Source organism: Paramisgurnus dabryanus, chromosome 15 (assembly GCF_030506205.2).
Source record: "Paramisgurnus dabryanus chromosome 15, PD_genome_1.1, whole genome shotgun sequence".
Lineage (NCBI taxonomy): Eukaryota > Metazoa > Chordata > Actinopteri > Cypriniformes > Cobitidae > Paramisgurnus > Paramisgurnus dabryanus.
In genome coordinates, this window is record NC_133351.1 from 2,261,561 (window position 1) to 2,268,054 (window position 6,494).

The following is a 6,494-nucleotide window of genomic DNA, read 5'->3' on the forward strand; positions in this document are numbered from 1 at the left end:
TTACAGTACTTTTATTTCCAAATCATGGGAAATAGTTCACAAAATCACTGCCTAAAATGCCAAATTGATTGTTTTAATATTTCTACTGTTTTACCTGGAGAGCAAACAGAGACGTCTGCATTTTGTCTCCTGTTCTTTCCTGAGATGTCCAAGTAATCTCACATTCAACCCCCTTACAGTTTCAAAAAAAAGCTCAACTATGTCTCAAACTGTGCTCAGATTTATATATCAAATGTCAAAGATCTGAATATGATCTGAATATCAAATTTTCAATCTGCATTAAATGTATATATCAAATCTGTGACAAAATTGGTTTCAGTGCAACATCAAAGAAACATAAATTATAAATGTTAATGCCTGACCTTATTCTGTATTATTTATCAGTGCACATAATATAAAATGTCTTCATAATCCATTATCATAATGTCATAACTAACTCTGCCTCTAAAACGACTTTGAATCACCAATCCATCTTAATTTTCAAACCCTCCTCTCCAACCACCTGCCTCTGTAATGGCTCTTTTACAATCGAATCACTTCCCAGTGGATAAAATCAAGCCCCAACCAATATTCTGCCTTGTTCAAAAAACATCAGATTGAAATGATTTCCATGTTGAATCTAAAGCAAATAAGCTAAGCTATAGCTAAAGCAACAACCTGTATGAGAGCTTATGTGTGTAATAAGTTCATTACAGGCAGAGATGTATAGTAACGAAGTAGAACTACTTCACTACTGTACTTAAGTACTAAAAGACAGTATCTGTACTCTACTGAAGTATTATTTTTTTCTCCTACTTCCACTTTTACTTCAGTACATATTTTCGATGAGTTTAATACTTTTACTCCGATACATTTTTTATGTGCTGCATAGTTACTCGTTACACTGAAATGTTACGAATCATTCCAAACCCACATTATCACTGCCGGAGCGGTGATACACATTAGAAACACACACAGATCGTGGTCTAAACCAATAGGAGAAAGTGAAGGGCGGACCCCTCCCTCCCTCTCACTCACAAATATGAGTTTTTCTCTGCGTGTGTTTAGGGGTGGGAGACACATATCTGATGATGATTGGTGTTTGTGTTCCATCGTTAGCCAACCAGAGGCAGCAGAGTTCATACACAAGCACGAACAGTCAGTCCGAGGCTCCGAGCAGAAAGTCTTTTACAGTGTAAAAAAAGTCAGCACAGTGACTTTGTCGCTAGATTAAGAAACTTTTAGTCCCCTTTAGCGACTTTATTAAAAAAGTGACTAGGATAAATCTAGCGATGTTTTCTGGTGTGGTTGGAGATTTTTGGAAGCTGTGAAAGGATGCATCGCCCCATCCAAGGCACTCGCATGCAGCCCGGTTCTCGCGCTGCAGTCCATCCGTGATCCGAGTCGCACAAACCCGCAACAAGCGATGGCAAGTACAACGATCTCAAAACAAAGGTAGCGGACGCAAGCACAAAGTATAAAAAGCACAAACGTTACTTTTAATCGTTGAGGTGAAAGGCAAGAATGTTTATGACCGTGCAACTTATGCCCATGAAGAGAGAGTCTCTTCACGTCTGTAGCAAGTAATTCTGATCTAATAAAGCACCTCACATCATCACATGCTGGCAAAAAAATGTTGGTTTCTCTTTAGTGTCTTTAAGTATTTAAGTTGAGCATCACATCAGCAAATCAGAGTACTGAATACGGTCATATTTCACAGATAAATGTTGAATCAGGATAAAAATTAAACTGTTGATTGCTTAATATTGCCTGAGGTATTGCTTGGTAGTTAAAACAACTGAACTGCTGGTTTGAGTAAGCAGTAAATATCTTTTAAGCAGTTCTTTCTAGAGTTAGCTTGTCATGTCTTGTTAGCTACTTCAGCAATCAAAATATTCCATACGTGCATATGAAATCGCTCGTTATGATATTGCCTGAAGTTTTTATTTGTCTTCATTAAGGAAACAAAACTATTCAGTGTTGTGTATGTTTAGAAAGCTTGAAAAACAACTTAATGCTGCATTTTCCAGGATACTATGAAAAGAAAGGCTTATATCCATTTTTTAAGCAAAAAGAATAGAACAATCAAATACTATGGGAGTGGAAGGTTCAAATAAAACAGAAAAATATGTTGTGGAAGGCAGAGGAGGAGATGAAGTCATGAAAGAAAGAAACATATGGATGGCAAAGAGCTAAAAAGAAGTGAAAAGACAGAAATCCATCATGAAGTGAGTGAAATTATTAAAGAAGAGGGTTATGAGAGAAAGATATGTGTGCCTTTCAGATATGTTTTACATTAATATAAACTAGGCAAGCCTATTTTATTTATATAACAGTCTTTATACCATTATGTTCAACCTTGCTCATCATGGTTACAGTCAGTGTTTTTAGATATTGGTAAGATGTATGTATTAACTTAGTATTAAGACAAAGGGTGCTACAGTAGAGATGCTAAAGGTAGCTGCTTGGGTACTTATAGGAACATTTGTTGTTGCGTTTTTTATGTTATAAAAATTTGCGGGTCCAGTGTATACACCGAATATACTGTAGAATTTACAGTATATAATTTCTTGAATCCACAACAACCATGCAAGGATGCTTACTTCATTGCCTCCCCTCTTAGTTCTAATGCCACCCCCTTGCCACCCCATAAATAATTTTCTAGATCCGCCCCTGATTCTCTATCTCCATATCAGTTAAATTAATCTGAATTATCTGAACATTCATGTCCTTGTACTCCTGCTACAGCCAAAGGAATTGTGAGTGTCCTTTAGCTTAAACATTTGAAATAATATAAACAATATTATATTCAAACTTGTGACTGTTTTCTTTAATAACTACATTACACAATACTTGTACTTTTACTTTCAGTACTTGAGTAGTATATTTAAAAAAAAACTACTTGCAATACTTAAGTACAAAACATGTTTAATACTTTAGTACTTCTACTCAAGTGCTGTGCTTAAAGAGCACTTCAACTTCTACTCAAGTCACTTTTTTGATAGAGCACTTGTACTTTTACTCAAGTCTTGGTACCTAGTACTTTATACATCTCTGATACAGGAACGAGTGTTTCTGATGATAAATGACGGTGTCATAAAGCTCCATCTGGAAGTGACTATCAGAGCAGAAGACCAGCGGTAATGAATTGGGTGACAAGAAGAGAGGTGACCTGAAGAGGTCCTTCCCACGCCTCATACAGGCTAACACTGTGCCTCATTCTGTGATTACTGCTGATTTAAAACACACGCATACACATACATACACAAAGGGTTACAGGCTGCAAATGAAGAGCTAGTCTGGACTGGTTTAGTGCTATATCAAATAAGAATAATGAAGCAGACATCATTCATAATACAGAATGCTGAATATCTTTCAAATATGTTGTTTTGAGGTAGATTGATGCACTCCTTGAGGTTACTTCAGATCTGAACTGTTGAGTCAGCTCCTGTCAACCAACCAACTAGTGTGCCACCTGAAACTAATAACAAGGCCATTGAGACCAGCTATTGAATAAAAAGTTGATTTCCAAGAATATAATGTGCTTTATTTTATTTTAGAAGTTGGATTATGATGCTTGCACCCCAACACCTTCTTTTGGCTTTTGCAGCTGGCATTGGTCCAGATCTTCTTTACAGAGCTCTTAGACACACGTGATGCTTCCTGTCTGTCTCCTGATGCTAAACAGGAAGAACCCACAAGAGATGCTGGCTGGACTCCAAACTAGAGACTTCGAAAGATGTCAGTATAGTCGTTATTAACCCATGTGTGGCTTAGATTAGATCATGGTTAGATCATGATTTTTAAATAATATTTTACTATTAATATTTTTTCTTGTACAGTTTTAGTAAATCTTGTCAAATCAAATCAAATCATGAAAAATCTATCTACTTCCTACTATTATTTACTTAAAGCTCCCACATGCTGTTTCTGCTTATCGCCTGTTAATCTTGAGTACCTATAGAGCAGTATTACATCCTTTATTATCTCTGAAGTGTCTTTAGACAGTTTTATCAGATTTATAAAAGACAGATTAGCTCTAGTTAATGTTTCCGGGTCACGAACAATAAACGCACACAAAACATTATCCCTCTATCTCTAAATAAATTATGATTCACTACATGTTTGTGTCGTTTACATTATATGCACTTACACGCCAATTGCCAACATATTTGATGCATTTTTACTTACCGCCTACGACTCATGAACCGAATCCAGATAGTGTTAAACAAACACAAAAGCAATAACTCCACTGCTACCCTGTATAAACTAACTACATCTATTGTTTCCATAAGACTTTTTTCGTGCCACTGTTCATTCTTGATATAAAACAAAGCTGTCGCGTGAAGTGATGTCTGTGACTTACTCGAAGAAACAATGCTAATGTGCATCCTCATTCACTCTCACTCTGATTGACATGTGGGTGTGGTTTTTAGGGGGAAGTGCACATAAAAGGAATATGGGGTCACTGATACATAACGGGTACCCATATTTGAAAAAAAACTTTTCCGAAACTTGTAGGAAACATATGAGTTTGGCTCAGAAATACTGTGTCACATGCTCAACTGCTTTATTGACACTTTGGTTTGTTTAGCATGAGGATTACAACTCTTTATCTGTGTTAATAAGTAGGGCTGCGCAAAAATATCGATACACTACCGGGGGAAAAATATCACGATAGTTAGCTGTATCGATATTTCAATCTCTACTATCGATATTTTAAAAACCATTAAATCCCTCTGTGTGCGTCAAACGACCACCTCCGCCACTGCTGTAGTTGTCGGGAAGTGAGAAAATGGCAGAAAAGCCGACGTGTGGAAGCACTTTGCCTTAAAAAAAGTAAAAAAAATCTGCTCTATTTTTTTTACATTTTTGATTAAAAAAAATTAAAAAGTATTGAAATGTATCACAGCATCCAGCATATTGTATCGTACGTGACACATTGTACAATGGTCCATGCATCACGATACGCAGTGTACCGTACCGAATCCCATCGCACAGCATCGTATCGCATTGCATTGTATCGTGAGGCCCTTGCCAAAACCCAGCCCTGTTAATAAGTCAGAATGCATGAAATAGCATTAAAGGAAGACACCACCGTTTTTCAATTTTTTACTATGTTCTTACCTCAACAAGACAAAAAAATAAATACATATCTTTTTTCAATGCGTGTGCTTAATCTTTGTTAATGTGTTAGCATTTAACATAGCCACATTTATTCCTATGGCTCCAAACAGCGATGAATTCAGAAGCCACCAAACACTTTCATGTTTTCCCCATTTTAAGACTGTTACATGAGTAATTACAGGAGTAGATATGCTGGCACAAAATTAAACGTGGCAATTTTTTAAGCTGATAAAAAATTTGCACTATGGGCTCTATCTTACACCCGGCGCAGTGCAGCGCAATGCACAATGCAAGTGTATTTTGCTAGTTTTCACCCTGCGCAATTATCATTTTCATGTTTAGCGCCACGTTGTTTAAATAGCAAATGCATTTGCGCCCCCTTTTGCGCCCATGGTCGTTCTGGTCTGAAAACGAGGTGTGTTCATTGTTGGCGCATTGCTATTTTGAGGCAACTAAAATAGACTACGCCATTGACCAACAAAAACCTGGCGCAATATGTTTTTTGTTATTTAAAGAGCGCAGTAGTAATATGCGCCTATAGACCGGACAACAACGCGAGTTGCTTATCACACACATGAATGCGCAACATCACAAAAATGCTTTTAAATATGAAAGATTAAAGGATTGAATGTAAAAGATTATTATTGTGTCACTTGGACATAAATGAGGACTAATTATGAGATGTTAGAAGGAGTAAAGAGCTGCTTCACCTGCAGCCTGGTATAAATAAATGCTTTGCTTTAAACAAATACATCTGTTTTTTTTTAAATGCTACCTCATGGATTTATTGTATATGATGACTCTGTACCTGTGGATATTATGAGATGAGAAACATTTTTAATGCTTAAAAAAACTGACGCTGTCCAAGTGCTGAAACATGCAGAGAGCCGTTTATAAATTCTTTATCTCCTGATTGTTACAAATAAAGTATTTTTAGAGTACAAACCTTTTCTTACATACTTGTAAATTATTTTTGATAATATTGGATAGCCATACATTTAAAGCGATTAAAAGCCTGCTTTTTTACTTTCATGACTAAAAGAAAACAGGTTTTAAAGGTTTTACTTTAAAAAAACAAACAATTTAAATACAAGTGAAAATCAATACAATTATTTAACATTAATCTTAAACTGGGGATCTTCTTCCTCCGCTTAGTTTTTCAGTTTCCGTCATCTAAATAGGGATTAGACATAGCGCCAGCGCAACTGGCTTTTAAAGTGGATGAGAGATGAGACTCTCATTGGTTTATTGCACTTACGCCCAAAATACTCCCATTACTCATAAAAAAATAGGACCAACCCTTTTCGACCATGCGCTCGGCGCACAACCATTTTCCCATCATTAAATTAGCAAAGGTGGATTCGGACATGCCCATTTAGACGTTGTGC